The sequence below is a fragment of the Brachyhypopomus gauderio genome, chromosome 4, assembly GCF_052324685.1.
Source record: "Brachyhypopomus gauderio isolate BG-103 chromosome 4, BGAUD_0.2, whole genome shotgun sequence".
NCBI classification, from domain to species: Eukaryota; Metazoa; Chordata; class Actinopteri; order Gymnotiformes; family Hypopomidae; genus Brachyhypopomus; species Brachyhypopomus gauderio.
The window spans coordinates 35,639,943-35,662,582 of record NC_135214.1 but is presented as its reverse complement, the minus strand read 5'-3'; the positions used below and the strand labels follow the sequence as shown (position 1 = coordinate 35,662,582).

General features: G+C 44.9%; 1 protein-coding gene across 5 annotated transcripts in view; it reads right to left on the bottom strand.

Annotated features, from left to right (window-relative positions):
- sema6bb (sema domain, transmembrane domain (TM), and cytoplasmic domain, (semaphorin) 6Bb) overlaps positions 1–22,601 on the bottom strand; it is a 179,138-nt gene extending 156,537 nt beyond the window's left edge. Inside the window, exons 1-2 of one of the 5 annotated variants that reach the window (XM_077004332.1) lie at positions 22,488–22,601; positions 21,510–22,298 (exon numbers count right to left, since the gene is read on the bottom strand). The gene's annotated coding sequence lies outside the window, so the exon portion shown is untranslated. Of the gene's footprint in view, positions 1–322; positions 459–21,509 lie in introns of those variants that run through there. The other 4 variants (XM_077004333.1, XM_077004327.1, XM_077004328.1 and 1 more) reach the window with 4 other exon arrangements.
- Positions 22,602–22,640: the final 39 nt, after the last annotated feature.

Below are 22,640 nucleotides of genomic sequence, written 5' to 3'. Positions count from 1 at the left end.
TCACTCATTTACACACATGAGTAAAAGTGTTGAGGTGCATTCGCAGCATAATCCCAATTACTTCCACTCGTGGAAAACCTCGAACAAACCGGAGCAAAGCAACGTGACAACTGTACAAACTTGAGACCTGCCCGTGGCGTTTCATTAACTATTAATTAAAAAGGACACGGCTGAACTAACAGGGTACCGTTTTCGAAACTGCACGGGCACAGAACCCTATGCGCTCGCGCCCCGACTGTAGCAGCATATGGCGCCACTGAAATTAATGCCTTGCAGCGCACCACATAAACCCACCGACCGGTCCTTTAAAAGCGACACTTACCAGTAACTCGTAAAAGGTAAGCCCGGCGTTCCTGGCGCTCCAATTCTTCAGTCTCGCCTCCCACAAGCTAAAATCCAGAATGAGCGAAAAGAGGCGGGGTCGTCCGTTACCGTCGACCTCAGCACGAGTGCCGTTTCAAAGCTGCTCTCTGCTGTCGCACCTGTCTCTCTGCAGATCCGATCCCAAGCGCCGCCGTGACATCCTTAAGACAACTGTGCAGCGGCGTGCGGGTCGCGTCTCGGGCTAACCCCCCCTGCAACACGCGCGCAGCAGCACCTGTCCCCAGAGAAGCGCGCGGCACACAGCTCTTCTGTGCACGTCACCAACATATGGGCCACTCTCGATCCGCAGCAGCGCGCTCCTCCAAACAGCCGCTCGGGACTGCCCGGCACTTTGGACCAGCCCGGTGACTTAACTGACGCTCAGTGAGTGATCGCGGAAAACAATCCGCGCAGCAGTCCCTGCAGTACCGGAACCAGCTGTGACACGTGAAGCTTACATCTGTCTCGTCCGCCTGTTTGGTGCCGGAGCAGTTGCGCTATCAGACGCCTCTTCCCCCACAATAGTTATTTTGTGCTGTGAGGAGCTGCTGGCGGATCCTGCTGTTGCGCGCAGAAGAGCATTGCTCGTTAATTTGGCAGTGGTGCCCGTCTGTAGGTTGGACCGGGACCGCGGTCTCCTCATCCGCTGGTATGGACTGTTCTTGGACTGTTGTCTTTATTGCGGATCCGAGGCGCTTTGTGTCCGAATAAAGAGAATAAGTCGCCTATGGGGTTTCGTTTCAGTCACTTACATCTCTCTCTCTCTCTCCCTCTCTCTCTTCCTCAGCTATTCCAAGACGAAGGCAAAACCTGAAGCAGAATAAGTCAGCGAACGGAACGGAATTAATTCGTCGTTAATCACTTCTGACAATTACCAACAATTACGGAGAATGACGTTATTAGGCCGACCGACGGTTTACAGTCATATTAAAACGAACGACCTTTAATTTAACTGCTAAAAGGATTAGATTTACTCCTGCGGACCTACAGGAGGAAATCTTTCTTTACGAGTGTTAAGAGTGAATCTCTCAGCATGGTGTACCCTCCATAAGCAAGAAGACAGACTGCGTATGCGTCACGGTGTCTCCCAGCCACAACCCTGTGTCTCCGGCTGTCTACAGTCCTCTTAACCGATGAACAAACGTCCACCGGGTCCCTCCAGACTCTTTCAGCCACTCCAGATAAACAACACGCGCGACTGCAAAGAACAGCATTATTAATGCAGGACGCCCATCTAACTTACTCCTAATCAACACTTCAATTCATTCTCGTGCCAAATATTTTTTCTTCTAGGCTTTTGGTGATCAGTAGTGTAAGGTCAATTATTGTAGTAATTAATATTTGTATTATCTCATATCTCACAACCTTGCGTGACAGATAGCTGAGCTGTTTGATGTCAAGATTGTCTTTAATAAAGATCCATATCAGAGAGGGGATAAGGACGAATAGCCTTAACAATCACCGCACGAGGGATGTCTATGACGTTGTGTCTGATTTATTCAAAGTGTTATACATCTCTGTGAACTCTGAATACGTCGTTTACATGCTCATTTCGTAACGTGCCCTCGAGCGCACCCCACTATTTTGCTTATAAGCAAACGTAGTTGTGCGTGGGGTTCAGGGACAGAGAGGTGTGTGCGCTCAAAGTGTTACATTTCAGGTGACTTTCAAGAGATCAGATTACAATAGGTGACTGCACCTATTCTCGAGAACAAACCCCAGCTGAAAGTTAAATCATCGCGGTGGAGAAGGAGCTTTGCCTCCGGCCGACACGGGAAGCATAAAAGAGCTTTTACCACACACACACCTGCGAAAAGCCCAGAGTATGACCTAATAATGGCGACTGGGGTTAAACCTGCGAGACAATGCAGCCTCTGTGTGTGTGTGTGTGTGTGTGTGTGTGTGTGTGTGTGTGTGTGTGTGTGTGTGTGTGTGTGTGTGTAAAATAAAACAACATAACACTGAAACTAAGCAACATTAGTCAGGAATGACTGCCTGCGTGGGCGCGTGCGCATGGGTGATTTCTCAGAATTTTGGCAGGTTCTTTGGTTTTGTTTCTGTATACTCATAAAACTCATAAATCCCCATCTCACCCTCCAATATCTCTTCTGATCTTTATGTTTAGCCCCATCCGATTTTTTTCTACACTGCATATTTAACTAAACTCCAGCTGGAGCTCCAATAACGGCCCAACTACAGCAGAGTCTCCAACACTCCTACAGATACTTTGCGAAATCCCTTTTCACTTTGTTCTTTGAAAAAGTACCAAATTAGGTCAAAGAAACTTTGAGGCAAATTCACTAGAATGATGCCTCCTTGTTCATTTTTGCCATTTCATCTTACTGGTTCTTAAAGATGAGATGAGGAACCGATAATATAAAACAAAACAACAACAACGAAAAACAAAATAAAAACGAGGGTTTTTTTCTCCGCTTTCATCCCACACAACCGTGCAACATAGAGCTCGCGCAAGACTCAAACGAGAACAGCAGGAAAACGGAGCCAGGCGGTTTTATCAGACACATCTCTGACGAGAAGCGGCGTTATTCGGCTTTTATCCGAGTTGTGAGGAGTGTCTTCTGGCCTGGCGAAGTCAAACCAACGCTGAAACTGTAGCTGCAGACAATACTGAGGTAGATATCGTCTCACGCAGGGCGAGCAGGCTTGGGACGGGACGCCAGTGGGAGATGAGTGCTCGATAACAAAATGGGGCACAAGTGAGTCACCACCAGCCCCTAATCACAAAGCAAACCCGATCTCCCTCAACATAATGGTGCGTTTATCATCGCTTCGGGCCCAGAACGCACGTGATCAAGCTCAATCGCATTACACGTGGTCACAAGCCGCCCGTCGCATCTCCATTTCCTTTTGATTTGATGGCAGGACGTGATAGCAAACAGCTAGAAACCAAGACAGGTCGCGTGTTGTTTCCCACATCCACGGACGAAACCCACATACGTGTATTTACTGGAGCTACCATAACGACCCAGCGCATTCCTTGCCGCCTGTAATGCTGATTTAAGCAGGTCATTGTTATTTTTAAAGGAAGTGACTGCACAACCACATACTAGCGAGCCTGTGGCGCGTTACATGCCTATTTCCACAGCCCTGGATTACAGCAGAAGGATTACATTAAGTAAAGAATATCACAAAATCATGTTTAAAAAAAAGCAATCAAACAAAAATCACTACTGTGGAGTATGAAACCCAAGTTCTAAAATGTCCTGCCTTTAACAAGAGGATCAAATAAATATTACAAAACATGAACTGTTCTTCATGAGTTGGGAAGCCCCACCAGTCCTCGTTCCACCCCCGTCTCTCAGCTTCTACTGCCCAACAGCCCTCTCCACTGCCCTCTGGGACTGGTCTCCTTACCATGCCTAACGTGGCCAATACGGGGCACGCTAAAGTGCTTGAGGAGGTAGCACCTACACAAACCGACCACCAGGGCTGGACTGGGACAAAAAATCGGCCCTGGCATTTTTGGTTTAGACTGATCTCTCATAATTAGCGGAGCACAACGGACTTGTAATTTATGTATGTGGGGTACGACGTGGAAAAAAATAATTAAAAAGTTACTGGTTAAAGTCATTGGATTCAATCTTAGCATTATAATATCACAACCACTTTTATGATTTTATTGAAATCATCTCTAATATGCATTTTCTGAATTTCTCCGATTTAACAGCTCAATTCTAATTCTTCAGGTTAAAGGTGCTCCCTCCTTTAAACAGCTATAACATGTATTTGTATCTGGCTTCAAACAAAGCTGCTTTATGAATTAATTCTTAAAAGCATTTGACACCGTTTTACTCTTATTCAGTGTGGGCATTTCTTTTGCTAATATTACTTTTATAGTTTTTTAAACTTACTGTAGTCATGCTTAAATTGCAATGCTTTTATTTATCATTTATAAGTTTTAAAACTTGAGTGTCACGGTCACAGCTCCGGACCCTTCCCTGTGGGCGTGCCGCTACGTTGTCTGTGTGTCGTTATGTCCATATTTGTAGTTCCGTGGGTGTGGGTTGTTTGTGAGCGTGTTCGTTGTCGCACCTGTGCCTTGTCTCGAGATCACGAGGGTCTGTGTTAATCACCTATTTAATGTGCGTTCACGCAGTGTCTTGTGCTCGTCTTTGTCTAAAGTTTCGTGCCTGTGTGAGAGGTGTGTTGTCTGTTTGCACTCCGCACGGAGCTTCACATGTTTGTTTGTTTTCATTAAACTTCAGTGTTGCACAGTTGATGTTCGTCGTGCCTCGTATTTCGAGCGTCACATTGAGTGCTTTTTAAAACATGTTGAACCACAGCATAGAGGCTACAAATTCAAAAACTACTATGCAGCGTTTCAACACACCTTTAACCTAAATATCTAAAATGCTATGATAGCCTAAAATGGACACTTGCTGCTCATCCAACACTTCTCAGTCTTGACCATTTGGTATATTATCAGAATAAGGGCGCATGGCCGCCAGATTTTGGGAAGTATGCAAATACCAATTAATATTGATATTAATCAATCATTCTCATGTAATAAAGTCCCTGTGTTATTCTAACATTACTACCTGCTTACGTACTACACTTTCCCACTCAGTCTGTCCCTCGGTTTCTCTTTCACAAGCCTGCATCTCTGGCTGCTGCTCTCCCTGTCTGCTGCTGCTGTCTTCACCTACAGAGGACACGGAGGCTACAGCAGCGAACATGTCTGTGATTTTTACACATTTTGTAGCATCTACATTGAGACTCTTCAATTTCCTCACACGTAACTTCTCCGCACCCCCTTTCTGGAGCTTCTGTTGCTCCATGTTGCCTCTCCTTTAACAACGCGTTCAACACTGAACGTAGCGGGAGTTACAGCGGACCACGCAGAGAAAGGGTGGGGCAACTTTCGTCCTATATCCTGATTGGTTCAGTCCACTGTCTATATTGAAGATGGGCCAATGGGCCGCCCTCTCTAAATTGTGGGCCGGTCTCTTAGAAAAAAAGGGGGGGAAAAAAAAATCCATCGGCCCCTGAGGACTGGCGGCCCACCGGGCAAATGCCCGGTACGCCAGATTACCAGTCCAGCCCTGCCGGCCACTTTACCTTGCTAGTATCATGTTGGTCCCCATTTTGTCTTCAGAAGTGCCTTAATTCTTCGTGGCATAGACTCAACAAGGTACTGGAAACATTCTTCAGAGAGTTTGGTCCATATTGACACGAGAGCATCACACAGTTGCTGCAGATTTGCAAAGGTGCTCTATTGGATTGAGACCTCGTGACTGTGAAGGCCATTCGAGTACAGTTAACTCATTGTCGTGTTCAAGAAACCAGTCTGAGATGATTTGCGCTTTATGACATAGCGCATCGTCCTTCTGGAAGTAGCCATTACAAGATGGGTACACTGGGTACATAAAGGGATGAACATGGTCAGCAACAATACTCAGGTAGGCTGTGGCGTTGACACAATGCTCATTTGGTACTAATCAACCCAAAGTGTGCCAGGAAAACATCCCTCACACCATTGCACCACCACCACCACCACCACTAGCCTGAACCGTTGATACAAGGCAGGATGGATCCATGCTTTCATGTTGCTGATGCCAAATTCTGACCCTACTATCTGAATGTCGCAGCAGAAATCGAGACTCATCAGACCAGGCAACGTTTTTTCCAATCTTCTATTGTCCATTTTTGGTGAGCCTGTGTGCATTGTAGCCTCAGTTTCCTGTTCTTATCTGACAGCAGTGGCACCCAGTGTGGTCTTCTCCTGCTGTAGTCCATCCAACTCAAGGTTCGATGTGTTGTGTGTTCAGAGATGCTCTTCTGCATGCTTCATTTGTAACAACTGCTTATTTGAGTGACTGTTGCCGTTCTATCAGCTCAAACCAGTCTGGCCATTCTCCTCTGACCTCTGGCATCAACAAGGCATTTGCGGTCACAGAATTGCTGCTCAGAGGATATTTTCTCTTTTTCAGACCATTCTCTGTAAACCCTAGAGATGGTTGTGCGTGAAAATCCCAGTAGATCAGCAGTTTCTGAAATACTCAGACCAGCCCATCTGGCACCAACATCCATGCCACGTTCAAAATCACTTAAATCACCTTTCTACCCCATTGTGATGCTTGGTTTGAACTTCAACAGATCGTCTTGGCCGTGTCGACATGCCTAAATGCATTGAGTTGGTGCCATGTGATTGGCTCATTCGACATTTGCTTTTATGAGCACTTGGACAGGTGTACCTGTAACGAAATAAGGAAACAGAGAGGGATACTTGTACAAAAGCACAATGCTTTTATTTTGACAGATCGGTACAATGGTAGCATACGAGCTGGCAATGGTGGTATGAGGGTTAGCTCGTGTAGCTACACGGGAGTAGTCAATCTGGTCCGAGGTCATAACGAGGTGGCAGAGTCCGCAAGGCACCAGAGGGCTAGGTAGAAGACGTGGTCTAGGGAACAAGCAAAGATCGGTACACAGGAGGATCAACAGATTCGCAACCAGGAAGTGAAGCGCAGGTATATAAATATGGTTGGGAATATGGGCGTGGTAAAGAGAAACAGGTGAATACGGTTAGGCTATCAGGTGTTATTCCTGACATTACCACCCTCAGTGGAGCATCTCTTGATGGCCACGGCCATGGGGGGCTGGGAAATGTGGATGGGCAGTGTGGAAATCGGTTATAAGAGAAGGACAGAGGATGTGGCAGTACCCTGGCTCTCTCCTCAGGCCCAAAGCCCTCCCAATCGATGAGGTATTGGAGACCATCGCATCGACATCAGGATTCCAATAACTCCCAGACGATGTACGCCGGTTGACCGTCGATGTCTAATGATTCCGGGGGATGGTTCGGCACAGAGGAGACTAACATGGGGCTGAAAAGGACAGGCTTAAGGACAGAGACGTGAAAAGTAGTATTAATGCGATACTGTGGGGGCATTAGAAGTTTATAAGTAACAGTATTGACTCTTAAGAACTTTTAATGGTCCGATGTACCAAGGGCTGAGTTTGCAGCAGGGTAAGCGCAGGCTGAGATTTTTGGTAGAGAGCGACACACACTGGCAAGGGTGATATATTAGTGCTGGGAAACGATGACGATCAACGTTCATACGACGGACGGGTATGTAGAACTGCACGTGAGCTAGCTCCCAGGTACAGGCACTATGCTTCAGCCAGTCCGAGGCTGTTTCCATGGCTGTGGGTAGCTTAGGGCGAGGAATTATTATTTCTTTGAAAACCTATCTACTACAACAAAAATGACGGCATTACCTCCTGAAACGTACGCATGCAAGTAGGTAATCGTGGATATCTTCTTCCCACGATGGCCACGAGTACTATTTTTGCGCAATGAGATGTTTAGTATGTGTAATGCCAGGATGACCTGTCCCGGCTGTGTCGTGGGTGAGTTGAAGGATACACCCTCTTATTGATACAGGGACGTATTGTTTACCTTCGGGGCCATCCTCAGGGATCATAACGTAGTGCTTCATCTAAGTGATCTTGTACATCCCATTGGATGAGATCAAGGAAACAAGAGTCTTTTAAGATATGTTCAGGTGCTCCATCACTCTGTGTTTTCTCGTGGATCCGAGATTGAGCATCCGCCTTGGTATTCTTAGAACTGGGTCTGTAACATACCGAAAACCGGAAGCAAGAGAAGAATAAAGCCCACCTTGCCTGCCATGGATTTAATCATCTAGCACATTTTATGTACTCGAGGGTTTTGTGGTCGGTGTACACCACGGGTGCCCAACCTTTTTTTAACCAAGATCTACTTTTGAAGTTGTTGGCATGCCGAGATCTACCAAGTCAAACAGAAGGGCCGGGCAATAATTTAAACAAGGAACCCTAATCACAGTTCAAATGTAGTTGTTCTTTTATTTGCACAGGTGGAGAATAAGACGTAAATCCAACAAATGAGGAAATGATCAATGCGTCAAAAATAGGTTGTCAAAACAGAACAAGAATCTCACAAGAACTTCACACCATCTCTATCTCTCTTAGCCACACACACACACACACACACACACACACAATAACAATAACTCTAGAAAAGATAACTTCAAACCAGGAAGGAGGAGAAGATAAGTCCAATATTTAAGAATGCTAAACTTCACTGGGCAGTGGCACTGGCAGGGAAACTGGCAGATGGATTTAAATTAGTGGTGGGCCGTTAACGGCGTTCGTTAATTTGATACTCTTATCGGGCGATAAAAAAATTATTGCCGTTAATCTATTCTTAAAGTTGGGTTGGGAACTGGGTCAAAATAGGTAAGCAAACTATGATGACTTTCAACTTGATAGTTTAGCTCTGTTGTATTCCTAACCAAATTGCACAGTAGGGGCGATAACGAGGTTTCAAACCTGTGAATTACAAATCGTACGTGTGTTTACATGGATGCAGCCACGAAGTCGCCAGATTTGCTTCATGGAAAATTTATTTTTAGGAAGGAACAAAGTGTTACCGGAGCGGAGCTCGGAGCAGTCGTTTTCTGCATGGTCCTAGCGCTAGATTCGTTTTATTTAAATATTTCTTTTTAACCGTTAAAACTGCAGAGGACCAAAACTGGCTTTTGAAAAAGTCCCTCCCAAATTAAGTCCGTGAGGTTAAATGTACTAAATGTTGACTTACATTTCAAATATCATGTTTAGCTGAATAAACATTATCAACCCCTTTTAATGTACAGTATGTAGGCTTACAAATTCATGTTTAACTGAATAAACCGTTGAACACGAGTAGCCTATATTTTATTGAGCATGTTTTTTTTCTTCAAGTATCAAAGTAGAACAGCTTCCTCAATTGATGCATTTTGGAAACAGGAGATGAGCCCCTGGTCTAATGCACCCTCTGTATTAAGAAACCCTATCTCAAAAACGGACTTTTAGACTTTTAGTCATTACTTGGGTAGCACGCATATGAGCCATTTTAATATAGATTAATCTAGATTAATTTCAAGATTTCAGTGAGATTAATCTAGATTTAAAATTTTTTATCTATGCCCACCCCTAATTTAAATTCAACTTGAAAACAGATAAAAATCGGAACATACTTTTCTAAGTATATGGATATGAATGTGTGTAATTCAAGATAGTAACATACTCTTCTAAGTCCAGTATGTGGATATGAATAGGCCCAGTGCTTTGTAAATCAAACGATGCCGGAACGCAAACAGCGGCATGAGACAAGGGGTCACTGAGGCCAACAATATCACCGGATCGCACACAAAATGCAACGCTTAGGCGCACAAATGTCAAAATAACAAGCCAATTCGTATATATAAATTACTTTTAAATTATTTACGTGTGTTTTATAAGTGTTTTAAGTGCATTTTCAAGTACTTTAGCCTAAAGCCAGCACTTTTCAAATCTGAAACACAAAGCAACATAAAAATTGGTCAGGTAAATGTTCCTTCTCCTGTTTTTGAGGGGTGTTTCTTTATACTACCACACAGTGGCGTGCACACATAGACATCAGGTGGTGCTAAAGCACCACCAACTCTGCCCTTTATCAACGAAAGTGCCCTTTTGAAACTTCGTTTTTTTAATTATTATTATCATTTTACTGAGGTCGGTTTGAAATGATCTTTTGAAAACAATGAAATGAGCCACCACCTCGGACACACCCGACCTCTCTCTTCCTTTGTCACACCAGATGCGCTGCAGCAGCAGTTCAGTTCAGCGAGTGGAAGGAAGCGTCTTCAGCACAGCACACACGGTCACAGATAGACTTCTTCTCCCGTGCCCCACCAGCCAGGTCACATACACATCAAGTCAAATCGTACCGTTTGCCCTCTAAGCCCAACATGAACTCATTTTGTTGTGCAGTAAAATGTCTCATACGGCACCAAACTACTAAGCATTTTTAGCCGACTGGTCACCTGATAAACTAGTCGCTCTAGCCCAAATCAATGATAGATAACGTGAGGACCTCATACAAATAATTAAGGTAGAGTTTGCAAATCTATGTACAGTTGTGATCAAATTTATTCAACCCCCACTGAAATAAAGTGTTTTGGCCAGTTTGACATTGATTTTGATCATTTCAGTCATCTTATTTACAATTATATCAAAGAGGCACTTATAAATTAGACAAACATAACATAATATTTATGATGGAATAACCACAAATGTCTTTACTGTGCTCACATCATTATCAGTTTTATTCAACCCCCTAGTGACATTATTTTTTAGTACTTAGTACAACATCCTTTTCCAGTTATGACAGCTTTCAAGCGTGAAGCATAGCTTGACACAAGTGTCTTGCAGCGACCTATGGGTATCTTAGCCCATTCTTCATGGGCAAAAGCCTCCAGTTCAGTCACATTCTTAGGCTTGCGCACTGCAACTGCCTTCTTTAGGTCCCACCAGAGGTTCTCAATTGGATTTAAGTCTGGTGATTGCGATGGCCACTCTAGAATGTTCCAGCCTTTCATGTTCAACCATGCTCTAGTGGACTTGGATGTGTGCTTCGGATCATTGTCCTGTTGGAAGGCCCAACGTCTCCCAAGCCGCAGGTTTGTGACTGACTCCATCACATTTTCCTCCAAGATCTCCTGGTACTGAAGGGAATTCATGGTACCCTGCACACGTTGAAGCTTTCCTGTACCATTAGAAGCAAAACAGCCCCAAAGCATAATTGACCCCCCGCCATGCTTCACAGTAGGCAAGGTGTTCTTTTGTTCATAAGCCTGGTTCTTCCTTCTCCAAACATAGCGCTGGTCCATTGTCCCAAACAGTTCTAATTTAGTTTCATCTGACCACAGTACACTGTTCCAAAACCTTTGTGGCTTGTCCACATGACTTTTGGCATACTGCAGTCGACTTTTCTTGTTCTTTGGAGTCAGCAAGGGGGTGCGTCTGGGCGTTCTGGCATGGAGGTCTTCGTTATGCAGTGCGCGCCTTATTGTCTGAGCTGAAACTTCAGTGCCCACATCTGACAGGTCTTTTTTCAGTTCCTTAGCAGTCACGCGGGGATTTTTCTCCACATTACGCTTCAGGTAGCGCACAGCAGTCGCGGTCAGGATCTTCTTTCTGCCACGACCAGGTAACGTTTCCACTGTGCCCTTTAACTTGAACTTGCGAATGATACTTCCGATAGTGTCTCTTGGAATATTTAACAACTTCGCAATCTTTTTATATCCATTGCCATTCTTGTGAAGAGCAATAACCTCTTCTCTTGTCTTCTGGGACCATTCTCTTGCCTTCACCATGCTTGGAAACACACCAGTAGATGTCTAGAAGGAGCTGAGTATCACAGTCCTTTTAAATCTGCCTAATTGGTGCTTATCATGCTTGATTGCTGCTCGTTGACATCCACAGATGTTTTCAATACCTGATGGAAAACACTGGAATGAACCTCTGTTCTTAGGAGTGGTAGTCGTAAAGGGGTTGAATAATTGTGTCAATGAAGAAATCACAAAAAGGCCATTTAATACTTTATGACAAAAAAAATTGATGCTATCTTAGTTGCATTTAGTTCTTTAACAAGTCCTTGTAAGATTTCATTATGAACACAATTACAAATGTCCACTGAATTCCATAAAACCCTTCGCAGCATTGGGGGTTGAATAAATTTGATCACAACTGTATTAAGCTGAAAGTTTTCTGTTGTATAGGTTTTGTTAGGCAACATAAATTAACACATTCGTTTGTGAAAGAAGAAACGGGAAGTTACCCATTACCTGTGAAAAATGCCCATCTGCATTCATGTAATGAAAACACACTTAATTGTAAAATATATGCAACAAGGCCTGCAGACAGTGGAGGGTAAACAGAAGTTAACTGAAGGACATGATTGTATATTGGATATGAATTATATTAGTTGGCTGCGTGACTTTTTTCCATTGAAAACTCACGTTTAGAGAATGTGACAAATAAAAGTCCCCCCCCCCCCCCCCCCCAAGATGTCTATGCACGCCACTGCTACCACATGTCGTTTTGGACAACACTGCATAGAATGTGATGCGGTAAACGCTTCCGCCATTCACAGAGGTTAGCGCGAGGTGTGCGGAGTCGCGCGCTACAGTCACTTTCGAAAGTATAACAAGCTTTATAGGGGAGACGCGGAAAGGCATCGCTAAAGCCCTGAATAGGCCTATGCCTAGTTCAAGATGAGAATAATAAAAAAACACTTCTCTACCTTAGTGGGACTTCTGGCACTGGGAGAAGTCAGCTAGCTTCTCATGATCCGGGCAGTAGGAGCTGAGCACCAGCCTTAAACAGGTGGTCGAGGTGGTCATCAGTCAATGTGGTTCTGTACTTCGACTTAATTATTATTATTTCATTTACCTTTTCGGTTAGTAGTTTGAGCGTTCCAGTCAAGAGACGTGCCGCAGCGTTTTGAACTAGATGGAGACGGGCCAGACAGGACTGACTGACTCCAAGGTAGAGTGAGTTACAATAGTCAAGCCGAGATATAATAGTAAAACTCAACGAATCAGAAGGGCTGCTCCGCACCCTCCAGCCAGTGACGCCATTGTTCCAGCGTGAGCATCATAGCCAGGAGTTCGCAATCTCCCATGCCATAGTTAATCTACGCTAGCTTTAGCTTCCTCGAGAAATAAGCACAGGGAAACAACTTTGGTAAATTCCCCTGCCTTTGTGATAGTACAGCGCCCATGCCTACTTCTGATGCGTCGAGTTTTACTATGAAAGGGAGCTTGGGATCTGGGAGGTGTAATATGGGGGCACTGGTAAACACAGTCTTTAATGCGTTAAAAGCTTGGTCTTCCTTAGAGGTCCACAAGAAGTGGCATTTCTTCCCCCCTTTCTGGAGGTTGGTAAGAGGGGCCGCTACAGAACTGAGACCCCTAATGAATTGACGGCAAAACGCTGCAGTTCCTTTACAGAACGGGGTACAGGCCAGCTTGTCATGGCTTCTACTTTTCCAGCATCTATTCTAATATGTCCTGGGGATAGGGTGCATCCAAGGAAGGAAATTGTGGAGACATGGAACTCGCATTTCTCTGCCTTCACATACAGATTATTCTCCCGTAAGCATTGTAAGACTGTAGCGACATGCTGAATGTGTTCTGTGATGGAAGGGGAATAAATCAGGATGTCATCTATATGATGTCACCTTCACATATGCCTGTTTGTCGAGTTCTTACCAGAGCACTAACTCAGCTGATACCACTTGCCATTGTTCTTAAATTATATGTCTGTCTATGGTTATTTGTGCTTCTTGGCAAATGTCTAATTTGCAAAACACTAGGTAATGACATTGACTCCTGTAGTTTAGTAGTAGTCTGACTCAATGGTATCTTGAATTCTGGTCTATCCGTACTATTTCCTAGGATGAATTCTGTGATCGGATGCAAAGCACTTTGTAAGTCGCTCTGGATAAGAGCGTCTGCTAAATGCCGTAAATGTAAATATGTTGATTAAATTATAAGCACTTCTCAGTTCTAGTTTAGTAAAGACAGTAGCTCCCATTAAACGCTCCTGTGAGGCCGAGATGAAAGGAAGGGGGTAGACGTACTTGGAAGTGACCGCATTCAGCGCTCGGTAGTAGATGCATGGACGTAATCCACCTCCTCTCTTCTCCACGAAGAAGAACCCGGCAGCCACAGGAGATGTTAACAGGCGGATGAATCTTATCTGATGGGCTTCGCTGATATATGACTCCATTTGAGGACACCAGGTAGAACTGTCTCATTTCTGAGTGAAATAGGCCCACTCAGAGAATCAGTGGTTTGGTACGTACTTTCACTATTCCGTCTCTGATGGGTTAACCATTTACACAGTTTATTCTGAGAGGGGGATACACTGATTCTGTGGGAATGTGGAATGAATTAGCCAAATCAGTATCCAAGAAGTCACCACCTGCACCAGAGTCCTCTAACGCCGAGTAGTTATGAGTGATGCCACCCCAGGTGAGTTGTACTGGTAGGTTAATTTGAGATTTGGTACTAACAGAAAGTAAAGGTGTGATTACCTTATCTAGTGAGGGAGATCTGCCTCTGGAGCGGGATTGGCAAGCAGGACATCTGTCACAGAAGCGACCCTCTTCACCACAGTATATGCATAGACCCTCTCGGATACAACGGGCTCTTTCTCGCAGAGTAAGGGGAGATCGACCCAACTGCATAGGCTCCGAAACATCACGAGACGTCTCACCCAGGGAACGGGATGACTGAACATGGGGATCTGACATGTGAGATCTTCCTGGATTAGGACGGTGAGTCGTTAACACTTTAATCAAGTTGCAGTGAACGTGGACAAAGTCCGCAAGTGACAGATTTTCGGTCCTACAGGCCAACTTGGAGATCAGTTCTCAACCCATGACTCCCAAGCCACTCCCTGCGGCCAACGTGCAGAACTCTCGAGCATAATCAGCAGCACTACGTCTCCCTTGTTGGACCTCGCACAGTTGGGTGCCGATATCACGTCCCGCTGCGGGATGATCGAAGACGGATCTAAACAGTGCTGAGAACAGATTCTCTGACTCCAAGGAGGGATCTTTACTGTCCCAAAGGGCAGTACCCCAGGCACCCACCTCTCTGGTGAGAAAGGACAAACCAAAATGCACATTTTGGCATTCGATTTGGAACTGGGCAGGATGATATGTAAAATACATAAAACATTGCATTAGGAAATTACGGCAATGTTCAGGGGATCCGTCGTATCGTTCTGGAACAGCGACAGGGATGCTTGAGGGCAATGCGGCAGCCGCCATGGGCGTAGGGACTGCAGCATTTAGATTATGCGTGGCATGATGGACAGCCTCAGAGAGAGCCAGGATGGTGGCTTCCTGGTTACGAGCTGTCTCGGTGAGTTGTCTGATACTTTCGTTCAGCGCAGCGATGGTAGCTTCCTGGTGCTCCGATGGGCTTGGGCTTCTGCAGGATCCATGTTATAGGCGAAGTATTTTGTAACAACAGGGTATCTGCACATTTTTAAATCTCAAATTCAATGACTTTTAAGACCTTTTTAATACCTCTCACAAGAAAAAATCATACTATTACTGGGGATGCAGGTGTGTTCTTCCACATCGTTGCCGGGGGGGGGGGGGGCGAACGAGAATTGTTGACGTTGTTGAGGCCGTATACTCCAACGCTAGGAATCTAGCACTAGGACCCTGGAGCGGTTATTTTCTGCATGGTCCTAGCGCTAGATTCAGCAAAGTTCACATTGCGCCAGAACAACTGAACAACACACACTTATAATAATTTAATGCCTCCCCTCATAAAATTCCAGACATTTTAAGACATTTTTAGGCCTTGAATATGGAAAACTAAATTTAAGACATTTTAAGACTTTTTAAGGACCCGCGGATACCCTGAACAAAATAAGGAAATGGAGAGGGATCCTTGTGCAAAAGCACAATGCTTTTTTTGACAGATTGGTACAATAGTAGTGTACGAGCTGGCAATAGTGGTACGGGGTTTAGCTCATGTAGCTACACAGGAGTAGTCAATCTGGTCCGAGGTCGTAACGAGGTGGCAGAGTACGCGAGGCACCAGAGGGCTAGGCAGGAGACGAGGTCTAGGGAACAAGCAGAGGTTGGTACACAGGAGGATCAATAGGTAGATAGAACGCTTGGTACGCAACATAGTACAACACAACCAGGAAGTGAAGCGCAGGTGTTTAGCTGGGAATATGGGCATGGTAAAGAGAAACAGGTGAATCCAGTTAGGCTATCAGGTGTTATTCCTGACATTACCTAATAAAGTGGCCAGTGAGTGTAATCTCAAAACATTCTTGTTCATTCAACATTTCTCCATTTTTGGCCTCAATAAACTGGCACTGTTAATTTGTTCTTCTTGTAATCTGTTCCTTTATGCTCCACTTTAGTGTATTTACATCTCTATAACAGTAAGGAATGTGCCTGGTTTCCCCCAAGGCATTGTAAAACAAAGACCACCTTTAAACGGTCAAGTGGGTATTACACAGAACCCTCTATCACTCTTGACGACCTTAATGTTACGGCGATGTGGATCTCACCCCCCCATTTCTGGATCCCTGTTGTTACTCCACTTGCTGCCCTCAGGCTCAGCAGTTCTCTCATTTTTCTGGATACCACATCACATAATTCATTCTGGAGTGCTGTGAGGTAAGTGTCTCTGGGTGTTTTGATGAATCATAGATTTCACATGATTGGAGAACCATTTAAAAATCTTAGTTAAAACAAAGCAGGCTAGAATGACAGTCTGACACACAGAAGGGTTAATTGTGCTTTAACTCTCTGCATGAAACACTGCGATCGCAACATGCCGAAAAATGGCTGTGATGCAGCTTCCATGCCATTTCTCACAGCCCCACAGCACAAATCCATGTGTGAAGCGTGAAAGCCGAAAGCACAAGCCCAAAGGAGAAGTTTCCTGGTCGGTTTATGATGCAAGAGCCAGAATCATCACTCTCATTTACAGACCTGCAACCACCAGCACATGCACAGATCACATACTAAACCCCCAGCCCCGTCTCCATAAATGTACATTCCACAGAGCTCAGCATTAACCTTCATGACTGCACAGTAATTATACATTTATTTGACTCCTGGTAGATGTCCAGTTCTGACAAAACTGCACCGGTTCGGACTGGTCTGCCAACCCACTGAGATATTAGTGTGAGAAGGAAGAACTGTCATGTTCACCATCAATCACACTCTGCACGTGGGTGTGTGTGAGAGGATGAGTGATGGGCGAGGAGTTAGAGAGGTGAAGATAGAGAGCACAGAAATATGATTAACGGGTCTGCACGGGGTCGCAGCAAAGCAAAGATTCATACATTTAAACTCTCCTGCAGAGGTAGATTTTGCTTTAAATTTTGCTGAACTTAGTTCAGTTGAATGATACAGCAAATGAACAAAGAAAATTAATGATGTAGTATTTTAGAATAGCTTGTAATAATAGTAGTATTTGAATATTATGTAAACACTGCCATGTCATAATTATTTAACCCTTACATAATATTACTGATTCTAAAACTGAACGCTCGTCGAGATGATCTGAAGTTTGGTTAAACATGTTGAACCCATTGAAAACTCAGCTGAGATATGTTTGTACAACCATCACCCAGGGATGTGCTCATGGTATGTCTCAACCATAGTGAGGACAAAAAGAAGCGTCACCAGAGCTGAGAGAGGACTTCACTTCTTCACTTCACTATGGCACTGAGCTAAAGAGGGTTTCTATGATGACGAACATTCCCAGAGAGACTACAACAAAGACAAAGTCTTCCTGTGGCGCGTGTTCCTGTGGCGCGGGTACCTGTGGCGCGTGTTCCTGTGGAGCGTGTTCCTGTGGAGCGTGTTCCTGTGGAGCGTGTTCCTGTGGAGCGTGTTCCTGTGGAGCGTGTTCCTGTGGCGCGGGTACCTGTGGAGCATGTACCAGTGGCGCGTGTTCCTGTGGAGCGTGTTCCTGTGGAGCGTGTACCAGTGGCGCGTGTTCCTGTGGCGCGTGTTCCTGTGGAGCGTGTACCAGTGGCGCGTGTACCAGTGGCGTGGGTTCCTGTGGCGCGTGTTCCTGTGGAGCGTGTACCTGTGGAGCGTGTTCCTGTGGAGCGTGTACCAGTGGCGCGTGTTCCTGTGGAGCGTGTTCCTGTGGAGCGTGTTCCTGTGGAGCGTGTTCCTGTGGAGCGTGTACCAGTGGCGCGTGTTCCTGTGGCGCGTGTTCCTGTGGAGCGTGTACCAGTGGCGCGTGTTCCTGTGGAGCGTGTACCTGTGGAGCGTGTACCTGTGGAGCGTGTTCCTGTGGCGCGTGTTCCTGTGGCGCGTGTACCAGTGGCGCGTGTTCCTGTGGCGCGTGTACCTGTGGCGCGTGTACCTGTGGCACCTACTTGCCACTCTTGATAAAAAAGCATTAGACGTGTCGTCTGGAATATGTCAGAAGGAATTAGAGAGGGTTGCTGAGTTCAGTGACACAGTTCTGCATAGTGACAAAACTGGAACTGTTTGGCCATATGGATCAGGAGTTTGGCGATAGAAAGACCAGAATACAAACCCCAAAGTGAAGCACACAGGTGGGTCAGGGATGTGGCAATGGTTTTCTGCTGCAGGAAACGACAGTCCTGACTCGAATTATTCAAAATTAATGCTACAGCACAAGTACTGGGGTTAGAGGGACACAGACATTCGTCAAGAGAACCATATGTTTTTATTTAAACACAAAATCGTCTCAACTGATTTTTATCAAAACTGCTTGTATGTGGGGAAAAATATGCTTACTTTCAGTTCTACACACATTATCAAAACACCTTTTTTGATGAGGTGAGCTGGATATTTTTGATTGCAGCTGTATGTGACCAAAGGGACTGTGATGCTCCTCTGGAAACAGGAGTAAATCAAACACCAGTGTTCACCTCAGCAGTGCAGCACCTCTCTGACACCACCGGTGACCTGGAGACAGTCTGCCGTCCTGACTGGCCTGGATACGCAGTGGGAACGGCAGGAACTGGTACACCATGCAGCTGCAAGCTCTGCTCACTGCTCTGTACACTCCACAAATACAAGAAAAACTGATTTTATTTTACTCAGATACGAGGGCAAAATCTGTCTTCTAAATCTGCCAGAACATAGCGGCATCTCTTCTAATAGCTTCTAGTTATAGGAGAGATTACATATACATATACATATACATATATATATATATATATATATATATATATATATATATATAAATTATATATATATATATATATATACATATAAATTATATATATATATAATTATACTGCAATTACATTCTGACATTCAACCGGCCAATCAGGAATAAGCCTGAATGTGCATCACCTCAGGAACAGTAATGAGTGGGATTCACTTCACGGACACGTCTGTTTGTCTGTCTGTCTGTGTGTGTGTGCGTGTGATACTGAGGACCTCATAGCACTTAATAAGCAGATGTTAATCTAGGCTGTTTTGCACTTCTGAATGTGGAGTTGTACTTTACATAAAGGGGGCACTTATCTGGAAGCATGTGAGGGTTTGCCAGTGGAACATGATTTGTTCTGATGGACCCTTCACACCAGTAACAGACACCGAGGCCCTCGGGGCAAAATACTGGAACTTATGTTTGTGTAATAAAATTGGCCACGCTCCAAGAAGATGCCTGTGAGATCGTTCCTCGAAGTTACGTAGACGGAGCGTAAAAACACACGTAGCAAAGTCCCATCCGATATCCTGCGTGGGAGAACTGGAAAGCATTCCTGGATTTAAATCCCCAGCTTGACTGTTGTTCCTGGCCTAGAAAACGGGCTGATTTGAAATGTTCATGTTTTTCTTGACTTCCACAGTGACTAAACCATCAACCAAGAGAGAGAATTCTGGAGAACTCAGGAAGCATGAGCACACCCTGGTTTAGAGGAATCATGGTGATTCTGAGAACCACTGATAGTCATGATCACGAGGGATTTTCATTCACAATTCCATAGACACAATTAGGGGACTGTCCAAAGAAAAACGACTCCTTTTAAGGAAAGGAATTAGTGATCTGGACACAGGTGTGCTTTTAATCAGGAAGCATCTCCTTAATTGGCCTTAAATGTTTTAGTGTGGGAACAAAAGAAAGCACCACATCTAAACTATTTCATTTAATATCTGTTTTGTATCACTACTAAACTATATCAGGTCTTGCTAAAGGGGGAATGAAAAATGCTCAGTGAATTACATCTGGACGATGATGTGGGAAGAAAAGCCAAACGCAGGTTAATTATTCCGTACTATTGACGCATAGCCAGGACTCACAAACTGAATTAGTTCCACATGAAGCACATTTCCTACTCAGGTCTAAATCCTGCATCATCTGGCCAAGGTTGTATTGCGATATGTTATTTAATGATTTATCGTCTCGCGGTGAAGGTGCAGATCAAGTTTCATTTGTAGTGATTTGGTCTTTTGTCACTGATACGGAATGTTGCCGAGTGTAAATGTGTTTTCAGGTGTGTGTGTGTGATGAGGGGTGGTTACAGTGTTCCACGGTTACAGTGTTACTCATTCCGACCTCAAAAGAGTCAAATTAACGTGCTGATATTTAAGAAGATATCTAGAATTCATCTGGATCAGGCAGGCCTACACCACATCACCGCCCAGCTCCAACTATGCCGCATGCATACCCAGCATGCGCAAAATGAAGCTAAATAACAACTGAATTCCGTGAAGAAACACTATCCAAATGAAATAAAAATTATTATTATTATTATTATTATTATAACTGCTATCACGTTATCCAAAGCTGCGCAGGCGACGCCGACCCCGCTGGAGCGCGTCTTGGAGCAGCTGAAGTAGGCCTACATCAGTCCTCCTGCAACACTCATTCTAGTCAGAAAAGTGACTGGACCGGGTCAAAACGAGCCCTGGTTTGTGTTCGTGTCTGCACAAGCGGTTGGGATTTGGCCGCCAGTATTAAGCGGTTGTAATTCCGCGCATGGATCGATAGTCGCTATCAAACACCGGCAACTCTGGCAGCGAGGTGGCGATAACCAGCACCGGCAGAACAGAGCAGTGTCCACGGGGAGAGATACCCCGATACCACCTCACAGCCTTAACCTTCAATTATCCTGCATCCAGGCCCATCTGGACCACGATCAATTGACTTAACAAAGCTGACTTTGAGCAAAGCAGAACCAGATGACATTGGAGTAGAAACGTTAAATCACAAAGCAAACACAAGACCACAAATCTAAAACAAACGAGAATATCGGCCGAGAGGGAATACATTTGAGATACATAACTATGTCATATTTTAGTCTGACAGTGTAATAACAGACGAAAATTACTTTAAATATGATTCCTCACTCATGCAGTTTAGGAGCCTGACATTTTTGTAGGTTTTATGTAGGTTTACACCCCCCCCACATGAATCTTGATGCAGTAACACGAAGGGCGTGTCATCATTAACGGAAGGACTGATGCAGAAAGTGTAATCGCAGAAATCAAAGAAACGCGAATGCTCTGGGGAAATGGAGCACTCATGAAGTAAAGACATCACGCGCACGAGCACGGCTCACGAGCACGCGGCGGCTCACGAGCGACGTGTTCACGCCACGAGCTCTTAGAATAAAGCAATGTTGAAATACAGGTTGTTATGCATTTAAATTTACCATCCAAAAATAATCTGTTGCGTGGATGTTGCAAGGAGACGGCGGGCGTACTACGTTATTGGGCCTTTAACTGTCTGACAACTCCGCATGTAAAATGCAAATTTTAGGCAAATCAACAGCCAAATTTTTCAACCAACCTGATCATGATGGTGAAGTCTGTCCACGTTAAATCAGAAACGTTAATCTCCAAGCGCAATGACGTCCAAGTGAAAGTTTTCAGCCTGGACGTAACAACAGACCAAAAGCGCCCCCTACAGCAAGTCTACGCTCCCTACAAGGTTCAGTTACCAGAACACAAACGTATAAATTGCATTACAGATTTCAGAAATTCGCATATTCGTCGTTTAAGCCGGGTATAGGATAGATCACGGAATTACACGTCATCGTCTAAATAAAAGCTCTATGAACGGAAGTGAACTGTGTTTATAACGTGTGTAGAGAAACCATCACCTGGATGAAACAGCCCGTGTCTCTCAAGAAGGACTGAGACCTGAACCTTCAATGTTCATCGTGGGCTACACCTGAACCAGGCCTGATTCGTTGTGGGCTACACCTGGACCAGGTCAAGGCACATTTGCATTTTTTTTTAAAACAAAAACAGACAAGCTGTATTCATAAGATGTTCGATTTCTCAGGCTAGCTCCTAATTTGATAAGTATCCACACGTCCTGGGCGTGGCTTCTTGATCAGGGTGGTGTGATGCACAAGGCCAGGTGTCAGCTGGGCTCACATCCTCACTGTGCTCTGGTGTCTCCAAGCCTGTGGCATGACGGCAATGTCACTTCCTGTTTCAGATGCTCCGCCCACTCATCTTCCCATTACGCCCCTATCCTGCCGGCCCTCAATTTCAAGGCCCATTAGCAGAGTGCAGAGCAAGCAGTCCACATCTGGAGAGGTTCAAACCATGTTTGATTAATGCTGCCTGCCTGTGTCTGTGTAGTAAAACAAAACAGGTAGGATAAGAGAGAGGGGAGAGGGAGAGATAGAGAGCGAGAGAGCCCCCCTATGTTTAAACTCCATTTTATAGTAAGGGAGTTGGAAGCGTCTCCCCTCTGGGGGGGACCAGACCAGTAATACAAATGAGAGATAATTAGAATTTTTCTTGTGGATCTCACAAGGAAACCACTTAAACCACTTTGTGTTCCTGCCAGTCTGTGAGCCCACGCTCTCCCCGTGATCCCCACCTCACCGTGGGGGCCTAGCCTGCCCACTACAGCTGGGCTGGAAACCTGGGAGAAAGATGCAGGAGCTCATGACCAACAGGAATG